Below are 22,885 nucleotides of genomic sequence, written 5' to 3' on the forward strand. Positions count from 1 at the left end.
TAGGGGGAGGGGAGTATCCCCAGCTAACTCTCAGTGGTTGTTGGCTGACCTCAGTCCCTCTCCACAGGGCTGCCTTACGACAAGGCAGCTGGCTTCCACACAGTGAGTGATCCAGGAGAGAGTGAGAGAGAAAAGAGAGCACTCAAGATGGAAGCCACTTTTTTTTTTTTTTATAATCAAATCTCAGCAGAGACATCACATGATTTCTGTCATATACTATTTGCTGGAATGGAGTCAGTTAGTCCAGTCCTCAGCCAAGAAGAGGGGATTAAACAAGGGTGTGAATGGGGGGTGGAGGGGTGGGATCATCAGCCGGGGACTGTCTTTGAGATCACCTACCACAGCTTCCACACTGTGGTGCTCCAGCAAACAGCCACTCTGTACAGAGAAAAAGCAATGCATGTGTGTGCATATATGAGTGTCAGGCCTTCACACATTTACACCATCTGCTAATTATTCCTGGGCATGCAGAAAGCCTGAATATTCATGAAATTGTGACTGAGAATTCAGAATCACAATCCTGAACAAAGAAATATTCTGCTCTTGTCCTAGCAAATACAGAGCATCACATGATTGTTTTTAGAAGTCAGGGTGACCCAGTCTCTCTACTCCCCTTGATTATATCATTGCATGCTATAAGCAGAATGCACGAAGGAACTAGTTCTATCTGTCCCAAAACTGAAGTGGGCAATCCCTCCACTCCCACCCCCACAATAGTGTGATGCAATACAAATTTCAGAAAATTATAATTATTAAGAGTCTTATAATGTACGTATATTTCTCAAAGCAACATTTTCCTTAGGTGGCACATTTTGCATTTATAACATACGATTAATAATGTCTGGGTAGAAGTCAAAACTAGCACATAAGGGCTGCAGTGTGGGGGATTTCATGTTGCTAGGAGAGCTTCATCTGCATACTCCCAATCTTTGGGCGAGTCTGCATTTGTGGCTCGTTAGGTATTAGGTATTAACGCAAACCTGGGGATCATTTCCCAGATGCCACTTTTCATCAGTTTCACACACGTCTTTCTGGACAAAGCCTTCACTCTACCGTTCCCTGTGTTTTTGTAAAAAGATGAAGCATCAGAACGGGAGGTTCTGTGATCCAGCCAGCGTGCTAGTAGAAGCAGTATTTGGGGAAAAAGGGAAAATTGTTAAGCTCTAACTGATGCTTTTGAACCACCTTTAAAAAGCTCCCTGTTTTCCACAACAAGCTACAATGAAGCTAATGTTCCTGTTATGAAAGCCCTCCACTGCAGTTTCAAATGTCTGCTTTTTTTTTTTTAAACCACAGCAAAGGCTAACCCCGTTTTTCTCTCCAGCTTTATCAGAGAGGATTCTCCCGTAAAGACTGCTGTTTCACTCCTTTGTTGCTATTTATCAGAAACCAAAAAAAAAAAAAAAAAAAGGTAGCTTTTTGTTGCAGTTTTGAATACGGTGAGTGAATTTAATTTGGGCAACGATAAATTTCAAAATTACTATTGCCTGAAGCTCGTCTTCTCAGGACTCCACCCCTACCCTGTAAGTCACTTTGGGCCCGTGATGAAACACGGAATGCATCAGGCCCCAAAAAGATCTTCCGAGAGAGTTGAGTGTAAAGGAAGGGGTGGAAGTCGCCGGGAGGGTTAGAACAGAAACGATCCTGCAGCCCCCACCTTGGACGCTGAAATACACCCCCCCGAAGTGTGATAAATGGTAAACGTCCTGCGCACTTACAACGAGTGGAGATGACGGAGGACACGCGTGCAGACCTTTGCAGGGAACGTGGGGAGAGGGAACCCGTGTCTTAAGGCCCAGCTTAGGCTTTATTTGGCCAAGTACAGGGCACTTCGCTTTCTGACATGACCTTCAACGCGAAACTGGAAAACTTTCTCTTCCTCCACCCCCACCTTTTTGTCTGTGGGGTGGGGGTGTTTCCCCCTGGAACCCCAGCGCGCGGGGGGGGGGCGGCTGAACCCCAACCTTAAGAATAGAGGTTCGGTCGCATTTCTCCCGCGCCCTAAGGACCCCGCAGGGTGCAGGCTCGGTGGGCGCCCCCCGCGGCCCCCCGCGGCCCCCCGCAGCCCTGCGCGCGCCGAGCCGGGAGTCTGCGCCGGGCCCCCCGGGCGCGCAGAGCCGGGGCGCGGGCGGGCGGCTGCAGGGCCCGGCGCGCCACCGCGCGAGCTGCTGGGTCACACGCCGGGCCGCGCCGCCCGCTCCGCGAGGAAGTGACGACTGCGCCGTCCCGAGAGCAACAAAGTTTGAGTCTGCGGGCCGCGCTCGCCTGCGCCCCGCACCCCGCGCCCCTCCCGGCGGCCCCGGGATCCAACGCGCAGGTGAGCCGCGGGCTGGGCGCCCCCTCTGCCGCGGAGGCGCGGGCGTGGGGGCTCGGAAACGCGGGGGGCCGCGGCCTGGACCCGCGGGCGGGGTCGTGGGGGGCCGGGTTGGGCCAGCCGCGCGGGGCGCGAGGCGCGGGGGCGCGGGCGGCCTTGCACGGCGGGGAGGGGGGCGCTCGGCGGCCGAGTCGGGGACCCCAGGCTGCGCCCCTGCTGCCGCCGGCTTGCCGCGGGGCTTAAGAGAGCCGGCGCTGCAGCCGGGCCTCTCCAGGCGCCGTTTGCGAGAGGAGGGGTGCAGGGGGGCGCCCGCGGCCTGCGTGCGGGGCCGCTGCTCCGCCCCGCGTCCCGCAGTCCCACAGGCTGGGCGCAGCCGCCCCGCCAGCCCTGCCCGGTGCTTCCCGGGGAAACGTGCTCTTCCTCTTCGCAGCCCTCGGTGAGGTTGCAGGAAGGAAGTTAAAGGAACTTTCCCCCCACTTTTCTTCGCTCGGCCCTCCAGTGACGAAGAGCAGAGCAACTCCGACGTTTGGGAAAACAACCCCACGCATTTCCCAAAAGCGACACCAGAATTGCCCCCCAAGCCCCCTTTCGACAAATCCCTCCCGACTTCCCCACCCTTCTTCCTCCCACACCAAGTCCCGAACCCGACAGTAATCCCTAAGGCCTAACACTTTGCAATTTAGCCATAAAAACTGTCAGCACACCCACGTACATATGTGAGTGTTTTCTATATAAAACTCCAAAACCCGCTTCCAGTGCACTCTGTGGCATCTCGCTCTCTTCTGTTTTCTAAAACTGCTAGGGCTGCAGGATTGTGCTTGTGAACTTTGCTGGTGGTTCCCGCCGCCCTCGGGAGCCTCGTGGCGCAGGGCTTTTTAAAGACCAGCTGAGAAGTTTATGACGTCCCTGCAGAGTAACTCGGGGCTGGGCTGGCAGGCCGGGCGGGGGGCGCCGGGGCTCCCTGGCTGGGAGGCTGCTTGGGTAGCAGCCGCGGGCCGTGCAGCTGCGGGACGCGGCCGTGTGTCCTGGAATGTACCTCGGTGCGTGGAGACGCACGACGTGGGACGTCTAGGGGTTGCATGGTGCAGTTCCTAGCAGCAGCTTCCTGCCGGCCTGTAATTACAGCGTGATTGCACAGTCAGGCATTGTTGGCGTGGATGTTTATACACAGGCTATTGTGCAAGACCATGGTGGCTGCGAACAAAACGCAGATTTGCATTGCAAATGCCCAGGACAGATCTGGGCTTGAGCTGCGAGTCACCAAGTTCTTTCTGGCCTTTCACCTTAGCTAGGTGATTTATTTCCTTGCCTCTCCCTTAACCTCGGACAACTTGCCAAACGCCAGAGAAGGGAGGTAGACTCAGGAGGCCAGGATCCCTCCACTCCCACCCTAGGCAACCTGAAAACTATCCCAGGAACTGTACCCTTATTTGTGTCTGTAGAAAAATGTGGGATGACGTCAGCAGGAAAAGGAGATGGGCGATGGCTATCAACCTCCCTAAACGGGAAAGCAGTTTGAATTAACAAAATTGCACGGTGGCTGGAGTGGGGCCTGGTTGCAAAGAGGACACGTCAGATGTGTGTGACTGAGCTGGCGACCTAGACTTTGAGCCTTGAAGTGTCAGCTGCAGAAACTTAGGAGGTAGGTTCTAATTCCTTTATTGTGTTCTGGGCAAAGGGAAAAGTGCTGGGGCTTTGAGACTGTGTGTCTGTGATGGTGTCTGGGGTGGACAAAGTGGGGGTGGGGGTGGGGAGTTACCTCCAGAGGAGTGACTCAAGTCCATTTGCCCCAGAAGAGCCTGAGGCCCATTTTCTGAGCCAGGCCTGCTGCACAGAGAAGGGTGGGGGTCCTCATACCTACTGAGCTTCTGTGGGGTAGGAAGGGAGTCAAACCTGCAAGTGTGGAAAGAAGGCAAGCAGATTCTCCTTAAGGGCCTCAGATGTGACTAGCTATAGTTGAAAGATTTAAAACATAAAAAGCATGTACAGGATACAGGCAGGGCAGTTCTGCTCTCACCCCATATCTCAACCCACTCCCTCCCAGAGACAGAGGCTGAGGAGGAAGACTCTCACCAGACAGCACTTAGCACCCCCCATGGGGACGTTGTGTGGCTCTGTGGCACCAGCCCACCCCAGTCCTTGGACAGCCACTCTGCTCAGAGTGGCAGGAACGGATGGCCCTGGCACCCTGGAGCTTCCCCATGCCTGGCCTTCTCTCCAATCAAGTGACTGAGTTTCACCTGGAGGAAAAATGCCGTTTTGCCGCCTCGTGCCAACTGTGTGTCGTGGGCACGGTGACAATTTGTCAAACCAAAACGTGAGGGCAGAGTCGCTGGCAGACACCTGTGTGCTTCCAGAGAGACTCAAGAAAAAACATGTGAAATCAGCACATTTCTAGAAAGTCTGGGATGTACAGGCACAGTTGCTACAAGGGAATGAAGTTTAGAGCAAAAAAAAGCACCACTATTGTAGGAGTTCCCGAGCTGTACAGCCTCCTGCTCTGCGTCCATTTGGGCTTTTCCTGAACTTGAGTGTCAGGGTTCTGGTTAGCTGCATCGCCTGACCTGGTTGCTTTGGTAAGGATGTACTGGTAGCCAGAGCTAGCCTCCAGGGGCAGAGGGGGTGAGTATTTCCTTATGACCTTAAGGAAGAGACAGTTCTGAGTTGCAGTACTTTGTGTTAATTTAGAACCTGCAGAGACTCAAGGTGCAGACAGGCCCTCCAGGAGTGTGAGCAGGAGAGAGGAGGAGAGGGACCCCTTGCAAAGGCCAGAGAAAGAAGGAAGGACATTTCCTGGAGCTGTGGCCCCACCAGGATCATTGCCTGCCTACATCTTCAGTGCAGCCTGGCTCATTTCTGTGCCTAACTCGGGCCCTTCTCTTGGCTTGTCCTGTTATTGCCTCTGCCTTCATAGAGCTTGCCCTTTGGCTGTACGCACGGCCCAGGGCAACACAGGAAGCTGAATCCTGACTTCCTCTCCCACCTTACATAAATGCTGATTTTATGGCTCCATGTTGCTGCTGAGTTCGTGGCCCCAGAGCAACCCTGCTGCCTTGCCATGCACAATTAGGAACAATATTGGAAAAGCGCGGAATCAGAACCCAACAGATTTTTAAAAATCGCTTTGTTTTAAGAGGAGAAACTCTTGGAGGTAACTGGCAAGCTCAGCAACTTGGTCGAAAATCCCCAAGTGCCCCCTGCGAGAGGCAAAGGAAAAGGTCCCCTGCACGAAGGTGGTCTCTGAGGGAAGGCCTTTTACGCTCTCCAGGCCTGATGTTTATATTTCTGTTCATCCGCCTCCTCCCAGCTGCCTCACTCTCTACACCACAATCCGGTGTTTTGACACCACAGCTAACCTCCAAAAAAGGAGGCAGAACACCCCCAGCTGCAAGAGGGCATGCCAGACTCTGAAGAAAGTGCTACAGTTTTCCAGATGCCTCGCAGTTCTGTCTCCTTCTTTAAAATGTTTCCTTCTTTAAAATGTTCTCCCCTTCATTTCTCTTACTCACTGAAGCATCTCTTTGTGAGACTCTTAAACCATTTTTTTTGCCTCCTCTACATGACACAGAGCCTTGCTTTACGACTTTCCGTATCAAGTGCTACTTGAAGTATACACAAGGCTTTGCATAAGCCCGGGATAAAGAGCTCTCTGTAATGTCACTTAAAATGCCTGGTGGCAAGGGTCACCCTCTTGCCCAGCCACGTTCAATGGCTCCCCACTGTCTGCACTGTGAGATCAAACTTCTAGGCTGGCAGTCAGGGCCTTCCATGCAGGGGTCTGGCCCTTGTGGCTCTCCTGCCCTAACCCTCTGCTCTGACCCAGTGACCCACTCTGTGTGTTTGTCCAAACGGCTGGTGGCAAGCATTCCTACCTCTCATGCTTCCCCGGAAGCGTGGAATGCCTTTTTCTTCTGTTCTCCTTGGCTCAGTCTTGCTTTCCCTCCAGCCCTGTTCGTGTTCCCCTGTCCCATCCTGTGTTAACATTCACTGGGGCCCTGTACTGAAGAAAACATGAAAACTCGGTCTAAAGGATTTTTGACATTTTCTTTGGGCTTCAATCATACACTTCTTTCAGCGTTTTTTTTTTTTTAAGATATAATTAATTAGGGATCCCTGGGTGGCGCAGCGGTTTGGCGCCTGCCTTTGGCCCAGGGCGCGATTCTGGAGACCCGGGATCGAGTCCCTTGTCGGGCTCCCTGCATGGAGCCTGCTTCTCCCTCTGCCTATGTCTCTGCCTCTCTCTCTGTGTGTGTGTGTGACTATCATAAAATAAATAAAAATTAAAAAAAATTTTAAAAAGATTTAATTAATTAATTAATTAATTAATTGAGAGACAGAGTGTGTGTATGAGCATGGGTGGGAGGAGAGGAAGAGGGACAAGCAGACTCCATGCTGAGCATGGAGGCTGATGCCGAGCTCAATCTCAGGACCCTGAGATTGTGACCTGAGCCAAAATCAAAAGTCGGATGCTCAACCGACTGAGCCACCCAGGCACCCCACCTTCATTCAGCTTCTTTTTTTTTTTTTTTAAAGATTTTATTTATTTATTCATGAGAGACACAGAGAGAGAGAGAGAGGCAGAAACACAGGCAGAGGGAGAAGCAGGCTCCATGCAGGGAGCCCGACGTGGGACTCGATCCCAGGACTCCAGGATCACACCCTGGGCTGAAGGCAGGTGCTAAACCACTGAGCAACCCAGGGATCCCCTTCATTCAGCTTCTTAAATATTCTTTGGTTGGGCCACTTTTCAACTAAACTAGAAATCCCTGTTTTCTTTCTTTTTAAATATTTATTTATTCATAAGAAACACAGAGAGAGGCAGAGACACAGGCAAAGGGAGAAGCAGGCTCCATGCAGGGAGCCCAATGTGGGACTCACTCTAGGATCACACCCTGGGCCGAAGGAAGGTGCTTAACCGCTGAGCCACCCTGGCGTCCTGAAATCCGTTTTCAATGTATTTCTATCTCCATGCCTGGTACCCTACTCATAGCAAGTCCCAGTAACAGTTTGATAGTGGTGATGATGATGATGATGATGATGATGACGATGACAATAATGATACAGATGGCAATAGCGGTCCAATACTGTCTGCTTGTGTATGGACACACGCAGCCATGCCAAGCACCAAGGACCAGGGCTCTTGGTCTGTATTCTGAATAGTTACCCAGCGCTGACCCCTCCTGCCTATTAGCCTCTTTGGCGCCTCCTGGCTTTGCACTTCATTGTTCTGTTCCATTTCCAGCACCTCTTCCCCATGGGCGCCAGATGGTATCTGTCCAGCTTCCACACTGGCTCCTCCTTGTCCTGACTTGAGCCCAGTTGACCTGCCCTACAATGTTCTATGCCTGAGCACCAGCTCTCTGGGGAGATCCTTTGTCATCTGGGTTGGCCTGTCCTTCCAAGGGAACCAGGTTGGTAGATCGAGTTAGGGCCAACTCTCAGGCAAGACTTTGGAGGAAGACAAAGAGGTGCTTCCTGGTTAGTTGCAGGTTTGTTTTGCCCAAAGAGGCATTGAACCTACAAAACTAGGCTACCCTATAAAACTGAGTCTCTGGGAGATCCTGGCTAAACCCTAACATTGGCCTTGACTGGGAGGATTCTGACTCCACCAGTTCTCATGCAGTTAGTCTCAAGTTTGCCATATAAGCTAGATTCTTTCTTTTTGAATTGAGATATAATTCACATACCATAAAATGTACCCTATAAGAGAGATTCTTTTAAAATTTCATTTTATTCATTTATTTTTTAAGATTTTATTTTCAAAAAAGAAAAAAAAAAGATTTTATTTTCAACTAATCTCTATACCCAACATGGGGCTTGAACTCACAACCTTGAGATCAAGAGTCACATGCTCCACCAAGTGAGCCAGCTAGGTGCCCCCCGCCATTTTGTTTTATTTAAAAATAAAATCTGGTAGATTATTCTCCTCCATTGTCTATTTAAGGTAATATATAAATAAGGTCGAAGATTCAAAAGAGATGAGTTATATGGTATAAAGTAAGTCTTAAAAGTCACTTCGTTAGGTAGCAGATTACTATACATATTATGCCCACATATACAAATACAGTAGAATTAGAAAAATATATTTTATTTTATTAAGATTTTTTTTAAAGATTTTATTTATTTATTCACCAGAGAGAGAGAGAGAGAGAGAGAGAGAGAGCGCACAAGCAGAGGGAATGGGAGAGGGAGAAGCAGGCTCAGGGAGCCTGATGCCCAGCTCAGTCTCGGGACCCAGATATCATGACCTGAGCCAAAGGCAGACACTTAACCTACAGAGCCACCCAGGTGCCCATTCCTTTAAAAGATTATATCTATTTATTTGATATATATGGAGAGAATGAGAAGGGAGGAGAGGCAGAGAGAGAGAGAGAGAGAGAGAGAGAGAGAAGCAGACTTACTGCTGAGTAGGGAGCCAGACTCAGGGTTCACTTGAGCAGAAGAAGCCAGATATTTAACCGACTGAGCAACCCAGACGCCCTTAAATATCTTTTTTTTTTAATTAAAAAAATTTTTTTTACGCCCTTAAATATCTATTTTAACCTTGAGAGAAGGAAGATCTTCTTAAGAAAGATACAAAGCATGGGGCACCTGGGTGGCTTAGTGTTTGAGCCTCTGCCTTCGGCTCAGGTCATGATCCCAGGGTCCTGGGATCGAGGGATCCGCATCAGGCTCAGTGGTTTAGCGCCGCCTTCAGCCCAGAGCATGATCCTGGAGACCTGGGATCAGGTCCCACGTCAGGCTCCCTGCATGGAGCCTGCTTCTCCTTCTGCCTAGTTCTCTGCCTCTCTCTCTCTCTGTGTCCTTCATGAATAAATAAGGAAAAATCTTAAGAAAAAAAAAAAGGAAGAAAATATTGATAAATTTGATAACATGAAACTTTGAAAAAATTAATTTCCCATTCTCTAATATTTCCCATTTCTTCACTTCTTCAGTGTCCCTTTCTTAGGCAATTCTGATTTGTCATTTTTCAGCCATGCTTCCAGAGGTAGCCTCTGCAGATTGAAGAAAATCTGAAGATAAATACATATTGTGGCATACTATACACAAGGTTCTGCATTCTGTGTTTTTCACTTAACGTATCTTGGTGATTATTCTATAACAATGCATGTAGAGCTGCCTCATTTTTTCCAGTGGCTAGATTGTATTCTCCTGTATGCACATGCCATCATTTATGTAACTAGTCTCCTACAGAAGAGCATTTGGGCTGCTCCCTGTCTTTCTTGACTACACACAGTGTTGAAGTTAATATGTTGAATGGGCTTTGAATTGAAAATTCTTGGGATCCCTGGGTGGCGCAGCAGTTTAGCGCCTGCCTTTGGCCCAGGGCGCGATCCTGGAGACCCGGGATCGAATCCCACGTTGGGCTCCCGGTGCATGGAGCCTGCTTCTCCCTCTGCCTATGTCTCTGCCTCTCTCTCTCTCTGTGACTATCATAAATAAATAAAAATTAAAAAAAAAAGAAAATTCTTGAAGAGGATTGCCTGGGTGGCTCAGTTGGTTAAACGTCTGCCTTTGGCTCCAGTCATGATCCCAGAGTCCTGGCATCAAGCTGGGCATCAGACTCCCTGCTCAGTGGGGGAGGGTGCTTCTCCCTCTCTGTCTGCCTTTCTTTCCTCATTCTCTCTCTCTTTTTTCTTTCTTTTTTTTTTTTTAAGATTTTATTTACTTATTCATGAGAGACTCAGAGAGAGAGAGAGAAGCAGAAATACAGGCAGAGGGAGAAGCAGGCTCCATGCAGGGAGCCTGACGTGGGACCTGATCCCAAGTCTCCAAGATCATGCTCTGGGCTGAAGGCGGCGCTAAACCACTGAGCCACCGGGGCTGTCCATCTCTCTTTTTTGAATAAATAAATAATCTAAAAATATTCTTGAAGAGCATACTTGAGTGAAACTGAGATTTACATAGAAAACTATTTCTGAAAAGTTATGCATAAACTGCACTTAATAAGCCAATAATTTCTAGAATCTGTGGTTTCACTAAGTAATCAACCTTTATTTATTTTAAGATTTTATTTTTAAGTAATCTCTATACCCAACATGGGGCTTGAATCCACGACCCCGAGATCAAGTTGCATGCTCCACTGACTGAGCCAGCCAGGCACCCCTAAACAATCGACTTTTAGAGTTGACTAGAACACAGGGAAAGAGGTTATTTTTTTTTTTAAGATTTTATTTATTTATTAATGAGTGACACAGAGAGAGGCAGAGACATAGGCAGAGGGAGAAGCAGGCTCCCTACCGGGAACCCAATGTAGGACTCGAAACTGGGACTCCAGGATCACGACCTGAGCCAAAGGCAGATGTTCAACCACTGAGCCACCTAGATGCCTCCACTACACAAAGATTTAAAAAGAAGCAATTCACAAACAACCACAAACAAGAGGGGGGGGGTAGGGGGAGGTCTTTAACAAGAGACTAGGATGCCTTTTTAATAGCCTTTTTACCAATTTATTATCTCATTACAGTCTTAATTGATCTTAATTGCTATCAACCTGTTGAGTCCCTAAAAACTCCTAGCCAGGCTCTGTTGGCCAATAAGATTACTTTGTATTTTCTAAGCACAGAACGTGAGTTGGGCAACACTGAGGAAATGAAGGAATCCTCTTGCTTCCTAAGATCCCAGTTGTCCCATGAGTGACCCAGGAGAAGGCCCAGGAACATACTTTCCTCTGCCCTAAGGCACTAGCCCTCTGTCCACTCTCCTCTGTCCCCATCCAGTCTCCCTATCAGAGGCTGTTGTAAGCGGCTTGCCAGGGATCTTCCACATGAGTCTATGTCCACTTCTGTGGCTTCCCAAGAGTACGTGTTCTGTGAAAACTCAGGAGCCAAGAGCCACTCCTCAACCCCACTTCTACTTGCACTAGATGTGGTGAAAAGCTCAGAATTTGCTCTACCATTTCTTTAGGGAGGCTGTGCTGAACCCCAGCCTGGCATTTAGGATGTGGCTTACCCAGTTACAGTGAGAGAAAGCTGGCCAGAGCAGCAGTGGTAACCCTGTCCAGCATGGTTTACAGGGTGCTTTCTCCTACGGTCTTGATTCTTTCACTCACTCATGCAACATGCATTTATTGAATCCCTGTTGTGTGCTCTGTGCTAGGTACTGGGGGTACAAAGACAAAGAAGATTCGGCTATGCCCCCCAAGGTGCTCACGGTCTGTGAGGGAGACAGACATGTATAAAAGTCCAGGACAAGGGATCCCTGGGTGGCTCAGCAGTTTGGCACCTGCCTTCGGCCTAGGGCATGATTCCAGAGTCCCGGGATTGAATCCCGCGTTGGGCTCCCTGCATGGAGCCTGCTTCTCCCTCTGCCTGTGTCTCTGCCTCTCTCTCTCTCTGTATCTCTCATGAATAAATAAATAAAATCTTTAAAAAAAGTCCAGGACAGTTAGTGGCATGGATGTCAGTGTGAATGTGTTCAGGGGTCTGCTGAGGGGCTTGTCACTTTTGCTAGGCCAGAGGAGAGACAGGAGTGTTAAGAAAGGTCCAGGGTGGTCCCAGTGCCTTGCATGGTGCCTGTGCTTGGTGAATGCTGTAGGGTGGATGAATGAAGGAATGAAAGGCTTCCTGGAGGACCTGATTTTTGAGTGGAGTTCTAACAAATGAGTAGGTGTTCATCAGGTGGCAAAGAATCAGGGCATTCTCAATGTGGGAAACAGCTGAGGCAAGTGGAGTAGAGGTGTGACACAACATGGTCTGCTCTGGAAACTGCAAACAGCGGGGTATGATGGGGCACTGGTGAGAGAGAGAGCTGAGAGGGGCAGGCCAGGGCCAGGTGTGGGCTGAGAGGTTTGGACCTCACTATGGGAACAGTGGGAGCCACAGAGGACTCTGTGTGTGTGTGTGTGTGTGTGTGTGTGTGTGTGTGTGTTTGAGAGAGAGAGAGAGGGAGAGAGATTGATTTCTTCTTTAAAAAAAAAACATTTTATTTATTTATTAATGAGAGACACAGAGAGAGAGGCAGAGACACAGGCAGAGGGAGAATTAGGCTCCATGCAGAGAGCCCGATGTGGGACTCAATTCCAGAACTCCAGGATCACTCCCTGAGCTGAAGGCAGACAGTCAACCACTGAGCTACCCAAGCATCCCTGATTTTCTTTTTGAAAGATCATTTAGTTGTAATACGAAGGATTGACTAGAGATAGGGGAAGATGGGCAGCAAAGAGACCAGTGAGGAAGGAGATCGTTGCAGTCACTGAGGCAAAACAGAAGAAGAGTGTGAGCCAGAGCAGACTTCTCCCTTGCTCTATACAGAGCAAGGGAGAAGTCAGAGTATTTGCTCGGGTTTCTACTTAAGACACATAGGAAGAAGAACAGATTTTAGGGGAGAGGCTGAGTCTAATTTCAGACATGTTGAATTGGGAGTATCCATTGGGACATCCGAGAGAGGTGTCTAGTGGCTAGTTGTACATATGGGTCCAGGCAGGAGATCCCCAAGATATGGGGGGGTTGCCCTTCTGTGATTCCCTCACTAAGTCATCTCAAATAAACAGCATTTAAGTAAAAATGATTACTTACTGGGGCACCTGGGTGGCAGTTAAGCGACAACTCTTGATTTCAGTGCAGGTCAGTCTCAGGGTCTTGGGATGCTACCCCGAGTCCGGCTCCACACTCAGTGGGGAATCTGCTTCTCTCCTCCCTCTCCCTCTGTCCTATCCCCAACATGCTCTCTCTCTCTTAATCTTAAATAAATAAATATTTAAAAACAATAGTTACCTACTTTCCAGCTGTAGCTTCAAGACCAGTTCCAAACAAACTCAATTACCTCCCTTTAGCCCCTCTGCCTCTCAGACATTCTGGAACAGACATTTGGGGATCCCCATAGAAGGTAGTTGAAGATAGGGAAGGCGATGGCATCACCCATGAGGAGAATATAGTAGAAGGTGAGGAGGGCACCATGTAAGAGGTGCAGCATGAAGGAATCAGCAGTAGATACTTGGAAGGAAGGAATGGCAAGGAAAAAACCCCAGGAGAACGTGGCGTCATAGAAGCTGAAGGATGAGGAGGTCTTGCATTTTATGAAAACAGGGACCGTGATTTTGTGCACCTAGTACAGCATATGGCACATGGAAGGTTCTCCATAAGTATTTATTAAATTGAATTGAAATTGATCAGGTGTTGATCACTGGGGACGTCAAGAAAGAGAGGACTGCAAAGGACGATCAAGCTAGGAATTACGGGGCTATTAGGACTGTGCCACCTTGGCTTCTCATTTGTTTTCACCTCTCTGTGAAATAGGTCGTACGGGTAGCACCTGTCCCAGGGTTAAAGTGACACGGGCAAGTTCTAGAAGCCAGGTTTCCTGTCTCCAAGGTCATCCTTTCCTGAGTTGGTGGAGAAATAGGGAAGAGTCCAAGGGAGTGGCATTGCCTTTAATTTCTGATATTAGTGCCCCAAACCAGTAGAACCAGAGACAGAGAAGTTGTTATATTCAGCATTTATGGCATTTGTCCATATTTGTGGTTATTAGGTGGCTGCAATCCTCTCAGACGTGGGTATTTAAATTAGACTCTTTTCACAGACGAAGAGATAGAAGCTTGAGCGTAGATGTTATCTTGGGGGGGGGGCGGAGTAACCATTGTGAGGGTAAAAGGACATGGTGGGGTAGTCCGCTTGTTAGGACTCTGGCTGAATTAAGGAGAAAAGGAATGCGTTGGGAGAGCACATGGTGGCTTACTGAAAGCCTGACTAGCGAGGGCCCAGATGTACTCAGGCCCGCGGGAAGTTGGGAGGCTGGAACCAACGCAAAGGTGCTAATGCTGCTGGCCACGCATCACTGCCGCCAGCCGCCCCGGATGCCACTCCCCGCTCCAGAGTGAGTTCTGAACTCTCCCTGCTCTTTTGTGCCACTCGCTCCAGAGGCGGAACCCAGGCTGAGCATTTGGTTGTCCAGCTCAAGTCACATGCCCGTGATCTCCCTGCTGGGGGTGGAGGGGCACTAAAGAATGAGGCCCTGGAGGTTACAGCCTCCCTAGAAACAGGTGGAGCTCTGCCTCCTGCCAGGACTCACAGTGCCCGTTGCCTGAAAGTGGACATGGGAGGAGGAGACAGAGCATCCCCTTAGGCCACTGAAAATATCTACATCTTGATTGTAATCTTTTTTTGACATTTTTCTGAATCTTTCAGCCTCCAGCTAAACTTCAGGATTCTTTTTTTTTTTTTTTTTTAATTTTATTTATTCATGAGAGACACGGAGAGAAAGAGAGGCAGAGACACAGGCAGAGGGAGAAGCAGGCTCCTCGCAGGGAGCCCGATGTGGGACTCTATCCCGGGTCCCCAGGGTCATGCCCTGGGCAGAAGGCGGCGCTTAACCGCTGAGCCACCCGGGCTGCCCTACACTGCAGGATTCTTATATGCTCTGGAGAGCTAAGCATTTCATTAGCAATTGGATTTCTGCTCTGGAGTCTGAATGATTCCAGTGGAAAAGAGAGGTCATCCCAGCAGCTGGATCCTCCCTGCACATTTGATTCCACTTGGAAAACTTTATCGCTGCCTGTGAGGACAGAGTCCAAGGCTTGGCTCTCTCCAGCTAACAGCTTGAATTCTGTTTCTCCTGTGGGGTTGGGCAAGACTCTCAGGGCCATGAGGTGTTTGGGAGGGACTACCTTGCTTTTCAGGCTGGAGGTTGGAATTCTGGCTTCAGGCTTGGTTTGTGGAATGGTTGAGGTCCCTGGTGCCCCAGCTGTCCAAGGCAACAAAACTGGGCACCTCTCCAGTTCTGAAGATGTCAGCCTCATTGAGATGTTCTAGCCAGTATCCTGCCAGAGAGAGAGCCCAAGGAGCAGGAACTTGTCTGCCTTGGGCTGTCAGCATCTGCGATCACATTCCTGCCCAGTTTCCTCATCCACACAGTGAGAGGGTGTTGCATTAGGTGAGCACTGGCTCCCTTCTTACTCTCAGATCCTCTGGTGATAACTCTTTGAACCAAGGGTACCTTGGCTGAAATCTTGATCATTCAGTTCTAGTGGCCTTAGACAAAGGATTTTGTTTCCCTTAAAAAGAAAAAGAAAAACGTAGTTTTGAACGTACTGGACTCAGGCCGGGGCGACTGCCAGCATTCCGAGAGTCCTTTCCCCTGTTCCCTGAAAGTGGGAGCTGCTGCCTCCATGGAGCTGGGCGTGGTATGAGCTAGGTTCTTACAGCCTGAACTGGAGGTGATCCCAGAGGTGAGGCTTGGTCACCAATGTGGAATCAGGCTGGCCTTCCAGAAGGACAAGCAGGAGTGTTCCTGGCCAGTACTCTGGCACGATTTATACTGACTTGTGCATTTGTGTCCCTATAAAATAACATGTTAAAAGCAGCACTGCAAAAGGGGTGCCTGGGTGGCTCAGTCGGCTAAGCATCTGCCTTTGGCTCAGGTCATGATCCTGGAGTCCCTGAGTCGAGCCCCGCATGGGGCTGAGCAGGGAGCCTGCTTCTCCCTCTCCTTTTGCTCCTCTCCACTTGTGTTCTCTTTCTCTTCTCTGCTGTCTCTCTCTCTCTCTCTCTTTCTCTCTCTCAAATAAAATAATTTAAAAAAAAAAGCAGCACTGAAATGGGAAAGAAGTCTTGACAGACCTGGTTATTTTACTAAAACACAGCTTTGATCACATCCCCTGTCTTAAAAACCTTTGAGAGCTTCCCACATCCTGCAGAAAGGTAGCATTCCTCAGAATGGCACACGAGGCCCTCTTTGGAGGCCTGGGGCACCTTTCCACCTCTTCTGCAACCACTCCCTCCCCAGCATAGCTGATGGTGTTCTCTCTGCTGCTCAGTGCACTTTGGCTCCTCTGTGCCTTGTACATTGTTGCTCCCCATCCCATGAATGCCCTCCCTGCCCTTTTCTTCTTGGCAGACGCCCACAGGACCTGCTTCCCTGCTGCCTTCTGGAGCTTCCACCCTAGCATCTCTGCAGTGGAACTTACCCGCTATAGGACGCTAGCCTCCCTTCCTTTGCACCTGTTGATGGAGCCAGTGCCTTGATGGCTTTGCTGTTTCTCTGAGCCTGCCAAGGTGGCCCTGGTGAGGGTGGAGAGGGGACTTAGGGACACAAAGCCTGGCATCTGGGTCTTCCTCACCCTGAAGAGACATCTGTGATGAGAAGCTGATTTAAAGGTGGCATCCTCCTCATTATCCTTAAAAAAAGAATAAATACCAGCTTCCCAGAGGGAATCCCTTAGTTTTCATGCTTGGCACTGTCTGCCGGCTTTGAACCAGGAAGGGACTAAGAAAAATGAAACAGTAGATGGTGAAAGGAGAGACTGAGACTCCTGAAAATGAAAGCCTTATTTAATCTGGTGACAGGATGGACTGTGGCTCTTCATGCTCAGGGGAAAGAGGAATGGGTCCTCCTGACAATGGATTGTAGGGTACAGTGGGGGACCCCAAGGCAGAGATTTGGGGTCTCAGTTTGTTTATGGACTACTATGTGGTTCTTTCCTGCTCAGAAATTCCACAAGCCTGGGGTATATGGGTGGCTCAGTCGGTTAAGCGTCTGCCTTCGGCTCAGGTCATGATCTCAGGGTCTTGGGATCAAGCCCCGTGTTAGGCTCCCTGCTCAGCAAGGAGTCTGCTGCTCCCTCTCCCTCTGCCACTCCCCCTGCTTGTGCGTGCTCTCTCTCTCTCTCTCTCTCTCTCTCTCTCTCAAATAAAGAAATAAAATCCTTAAAAAAAATTCCACAAGCCTGTGAACAGGATCTGGCAGGTGGTGTCTTTATGGTGCATCATAGTGGAACCTGATGACTCTCCAGAGCATTCCTGGTATTGAACAGTTGTCTGGGGTCTGCATGCCACTTAGAGAGTGCTGTGGAGAAGCATCTTCCTGCCATGGCTAATCAGGTGAACTTTTTTCTTTTTCTTTTTTTTTTTTTTTTTAAACTTTTTTCCTTAAAGTCGCACCACCCTTAGGGCTGAGCCCACACATGCATGGGTGGTGAGTGCATGGCTTATATTGTTTGCAGAGTATGTTTCTAGAACTCAGAAGCACGTAGTATTTGCAAGGTCTTTAGGAACCCATTGAAGTGTGTTTTTGTTCTTGGCTCCTGGAAGATCAGCTCAGAGGAAGCTTGGGTGGTAGGGCAGGTTTGATGTCTAAGCAAACTGGCTTGCTTTGGAAGGGACATCCCGTGGGACTTGCCTTCATTTCTGCCTCCATGGGGCCTACTCCCTGCTCCTATTCATCCCAGTCCTCTACCTCCCTACCCACATCCCTGTTCTCCTTCTTCATCTCTCCACAACAAATCAGTTGAGTTACCTCCAACATCCATTCAAGCATAGGATGTGTACTCCAGATGCCTCACCCAAAGGGAACTTGGGGAATGTAGATTTTAAGAGTAGATCTTGGGGGGAAAAAAAAGAGTGGACCTTGAATGGTAGGAAGACTACCTTGGAAAATAGGCAATCCAGGTAACTCACATAATACATATGTGGTGTGTGTGTGTGTATTTTTATTTTTGGAAAGAGAGAGCATGCTTGTGCGGGGGGGGGGGGGGAGGAGTGCAGAGGGAGGGGGAGAGAGAGAATCCCAAGTGGGTTCCAAGCTCAGCAAGGAGTCAATGTGGAGCTCGATGTCATGACCCCTGACACCTGAGCCAAAATCAAGAGTTGGACATTTAACTGACTGAGTCACCCAGGCACTCCTGAACAATATATTTTTAAAATGTAGAACTTGAGGGGCATCTGGGTGGCTTGGTCAATTAAGTGTCTGACTCAGCTGAGATCTTGATCTTGGGGTCATGAGTTCATGCCCCACGTTGGGCTCCATGCTGGGTGTGGAGCTTACTTTAAAAAAAAAAATGTAGTACTTGAAGCTATTAAAGAGGGTTAATTTCCTTTTACCTATCAGTATTACTCTTGGGAATTTATTCTAAGAAAATAATTCTAAGGAGGAAAAGAGCTATATACATAAAGATATTTATAGCAACATTGTTTAAAATACCAAGAAACTGTAAATAGCCTAAATGTTCCAAATGGCTATGTAATTCATGAGTTCATGATACCTAGACCAGTGGAATATCGTGCAGTTGCTACATTAACATGAAGATGATATTAATTCATAGGAAAGCATTGATAAATTTTGGTGATAAGTGGTTTCTGCTTGAGCAGGCAATATTGCACATACACTTGAGTGCATAAAAACTGATTACATTGGCCATAGTATAAATTGGCATATGGTAAATCCTGGATTTAGGTGAAGTGGCCATATATGAATAGAGAATTTTGTGTGTTTGAAATTGCTTTAGAAATATATATACTTTATGTACTTATTTAAAAAAAGACATTAATGTATCAAAGACTTTGGATCTGGGTGGGAAGGCCAGAGGGAGGAACCTCCAAGCCTCCCATCTGTTACTACCAGGAAGACAAGTGCTATGTCTTATCAGCCACCTGCACTACAGGGGCTGAAGAATTCAGATTGGCCAAGTGAGTCTTTTGGTAATGGAAGCCCTGACCTCACCGGCTGGCGAACTGTATGACTGCAGGGCTCCCAGCATGGACTGTGCCTGGTGCAAGTGACCTCCAAGTGGCCTCAGAATCCAGATGATTGCTCACACCTGGTATTCCAAGGAACCAGCCGCATGAGTATATGTGGTCCTGAGTCTCAGCTCTGAGCCACCTGCTCACCTCCAGGCTGCCTGCCTGGTCCTGGGGGCCTCAGCCACAGGGGGAAGCAACCTATTTTCTCTTCTGCAGTTCCAGTAGTGAGGGTGTGCTTTGCACACTGACTTCCTGCCGCCCTGCCTAACCCAGGTAGAGCCCTAGTGAGTTAGTGTCTTGGGTGTTTGCAGTATCGTGCATATTTATTATAGTATTGAAACTTTGAGTTGCCCTTTATTGCTAGCCTTGGAATTTATCCAGTCTACCTCTGGCTTAGCAGTCAGGGCCTTCTGAACTTGCATTTTGCCATGAGCTCTGCTAGGACTTGGAACTGTAGATGTGGCCTTGTGGCTGAGCAGTTGACCCTCTTCTGACCACTTTCTTATATCTCTGGCATCTCAGAACCTTGGGACTCCTGGTGAATAGCCTTCTCACTGTTCACTCCCCTTTGGTCTTGCCTCCCCACATGTGTGTAGCCTTTTCTTCTTAGTCGGGAACTTTCTTGACATGGGGTATCTGTGTGGAGTGCTGTTGATCATCCTTTCCCTATGCCCAGTGTGGTTCAGGGCAGGAAATGGAGACTCCTCATGTTGTTTGGAGTCCTGAGGTGGGTGGGGGCTGGAGAGCCGTGGGCAGACCTTGTGCGGGCAGGTTGGAGCCTGCTAAAACAGAAGCCACAGCAGCAGTACATGTGTGGAGAGATGTCCGGCCCTGCTGGGGCCCTGGTTATCTCAAGCACCTATCTGCTGAAGCCAAATTCCAGAACTGTCAGAGGTTTGCAGTTTCTTTGTTCTGAGATCAGACTGAAAGTGGGACCTTGTGGCTAGAAGTTTGCCAGGGTCAGGGAGCAATTGGAAAGCCCACCTGGATACTCACGAGGGGTACTGAGGCCAGTTACACATCTTCTGTGATGTGTTTGCAGGTGGGGCAGGGGAGATAATCCTTGTGCTTCCCTGGACTATTATGTGCATTCCTAGATGCTGCGGTCCCCTCTCCACCCCGTACAGTGACCTCCAGCCTGCTCTCAGGGGATCATTGCCAGTGGTGTACGTATGAACTACCACACGATCTAAGTAATAAGCTGTCTTCCTGAGCCCAGGACCCAGCAATAACTGCTTGTCTCAGTTCCCTAATTTAGAGACCACGTGTGTGCCCCAGGGTTGTCAGCAGCTAGATTTCTTGAAGCTTGAAACACATTTCCATAGAAACAATGCTATAAATGGCGGTTGGGTTCCTAGGCTAGCCCACAGAGAGCCCTGGTGTCACCTCTGAAGTTGCTGAAATAAGGTATTAGTAAAATTGAGAGTGAAAATGCAGCAGTGAGATCTAGCACCCAGGACGTTAGAGGTTAAATGGTGTGGGTTTATTTGTATAACTTTGTTTCTCTAGCGAGAGGTATCTTTCAGAGCCCTCTTGCTAAGGGAAGCTCTGGGGCCATCCTCCTGCCCACAGTCCTAGCCCTCTCTCCCAGCTGACCTCCCTTCTTCTCATCAGGCCAGGAGCCTGGGCTTACCTACTTCCTGGGAGCTGGGCTGGGGTATCTTTATGGTGAGGAAATCCTATTCAAGGGCCCTGACACTACATCATTATTATTTTTATTTAAACCATAACTCATATCAACTTAGAGTTAACATTACACCTTAGCAATTTATGCTGTTCAATTTATGCTCTTCTGATTGCTAACATTCCTGTGGATGTTTTAACATAGTTTGTAAGTCCACCTTTATTATTTCTTTGTGCTGATTTTGTCATATAGCATGATTTCATCAAATGTTTTCATCAGATTGTTTCCATTTGCTGATCCCTTTCATGTTTCATTCTGTTACCATATCATACCATCATCTGAATGGATTTCAGTTTTGGGGGTCTATATATAGGTGTTATGAGCATCTTTTGTAAAAACTCCTTTGTGATGGCATTTTAGATTATTTTCATGGAATCTGGTCTCCTAACCATAATTACCTAATCAAGGTCTTCAACTGTTGCAACACAGTGTGCCAAATCACATTCTAGAAAGGTTTAAACAGCTTATAGTGCCATAACAATGTCTGTTGAAATGGCCTTGCCATCAGCAGCTTTTTTTTTTTTTTTTTTAAGATTTTATTTATTTGAGAGAGAGCACCAGTGGAGGGGAGGGGAGAGCAGAGGGAAAGGAAGAAGCCCGAATCCCTGGGTGGCTCAGCGGTTTAGCACCTGCCTTTGGTCCAGGGCGTGATCCCGGAATCCTGGGATCCCTGCATGGAACCTGCCTCTCTCTCTCTGTGTCTCTCATGAATAAATACATAAAACCTTAAAAAAAAAAAAAAAAAAGGAAGAAGCAGACTCCCCGCTGAGCAGGGAGTCCAACTCTGGTGGTGGTGGGGGGGTGTCTATCCCAGGACCCTGAGATGGTGCCGTGAGCCCCAGGTAGTTGCTTAACTAACTGAGCCACCCAGGCGCCCCAGCATCTTTCTTGTTTAATTAATTTATTTATTTGCATGTGGACTCTAGGCCATAATGAGTCCCTAATGGTGCTCTTATTTGCATATCTTAAGTTGCTGCTGAGACTGTACATTCTTCCTCCTGATGATTTTCTGTTTGTGTTTCATCATGTGTCAAACCGTGTTCGACTTCTGTGACTGTAGAGCCTCCCCACTTCCATCTGTCTCCTTAAACCACTTTCCTATTGGGAGACACAGAGTCCTGCCTTCCTCACTCCCTCCTGGGTGGGGCCCCTCCCCTGGCTTGGGCTAACCCATCTCCCCACATGCTTGGCTCACTCCCTCACTGGCTGGGACTGGTGCTCTGGGTGTGGAGGGAGGGGAAGGGAAGGAGAGGGACAGACACTGGGGTCCCGGTGATGGAAGCCTAAGGGGAGGCAGGTGTGAGGCAGGGGCTTCCTTAAGTGGTTCCAAAATAGGCTCATAAAGTGACCTCCTTGTGGGAGCTGCTGGGAGGCTTCTGGGATGAGCCAGGTAGGATGTTAGGGCTGAGAGGGCTTTGGACTTCATTTGGTTTAAGGGTCACTCATTCAAAGGCCCATGGGAACAGGGGCATTCTCAGTAAGAGAGGTTGGCTGGGTGTAGGAAAATATCTCAAGTGAGATGATAAGTGGCCAAGGGAGCAATGAAAAATTGGGGTGTGGAAGTCCCACCACAGTGGTGCTCCTAAGGTGGTGCTGTTCTCTCTAATGCTAGTCCCCTCCTGTAGCTACTCTGCTTCACCTCCAAGAAGGAGGGCTTGGTGTGGCCAGTATTCCAGTGTTTTTCTTTTTTTTTTCTTTTCTTTTTTTTTCCAGTGTTTTTCATGACAAACCAGAAATCCTGACTTTTATTTTTACTATTTTTATTTTTTATTTTTATTTATTTATTTTATTTTTAAAAGATTTTATTTATTTATTATTGAGAGACACAGAGAATAGAGAGAGAGAGAGAGAGAGAGAGAGGCAGAGGGAGAAGCAGGCTCCATGCAGGGAGCCTGACGTGGGACTCAATCCCAGGTCTCCAGGATCAGGCCCTGAGCTGAAGGCAGCACTAACCGCTGAGCCACCTGGGCTGCCCTATTTTTTATTTTTTAAAAAAGATTTATTTATTTGAAGGAGGTGTGGAGGGGCAAGGGGGAGAGTCCCAAGCAAACTCTGTGCTGAGGACAAAACCTGCCATGGGGCTTGATCTCAACAATCCTGAGATCATGACCCCAAGATCATGGCCTGTGCCAAAACCAAGAGTGGGACACTTCACCACCTGTGCCACTTAGGTGCCCCTGGAAATCCTGATTTTTAGTTTCAATCTCCTGATTTAAAAAAATGTGGATAGGAAATTTAATTCACTTCAAATCAAACACATACTATGGGTCAAATAAAATATACCTGGGGAGTGAGAATGGATTTTGAGACTCCAGTCTGTGACTCCTCATTATTCAGCTTCCTTACTGGGAAGACACAAGCCCAAGGAGATGTCCTCATATAGCAGAGAGAAGGACTCTGAAAGGCCAGTGATTGAATTCCATCTGTGTGACT

The 22,885-nt window shown here is 48.5% G+C and overlaps 1 protein-coding gene across 2 annotated transcripts in view; it reads left to right on the forward strand.

The window, feature by feature from the left end:
* Nucleotides 1-2,188: 2,188 nt before the first annotated feature.
* Nucleotides 2,189-22,885, forward strand: part of MIDEAS (mitotic deacetylase associated SANT domain protein) — a 69,657-nt gene continuing 48,960 nt past the window's right edge. The window contains exons 1-2 of one of the 2 annotated variants that reach the window (XM_055303952.1): nt 2,189-2,317; nt 3,757-3,956. The gene's annotated coding sequence lies outside the window, so the exon portion shown is untranslated. The remainder of the gene's footprint in view (nt 2,318-3,756; nt 3,957-22,885) is intronic. The other variant, XM_055303951.1, reaches the window with a different exon arrangement.

This window comes from Nyctereutes procyonoides, unplaced genomic scaffold, assembly GCF_905146905.1.
Source record: "Nyctereutes procyonoides isolate TBG_1078 unplaced genomic scaffold, NYPRO_anot_genome, whole genome shotgun sequence".
NCBI lineage: Eukaryota > Metazoa > Chordata > Mammalia > Carnivora > Canidae > Nyctereutes > Nyctereutes procyonoides.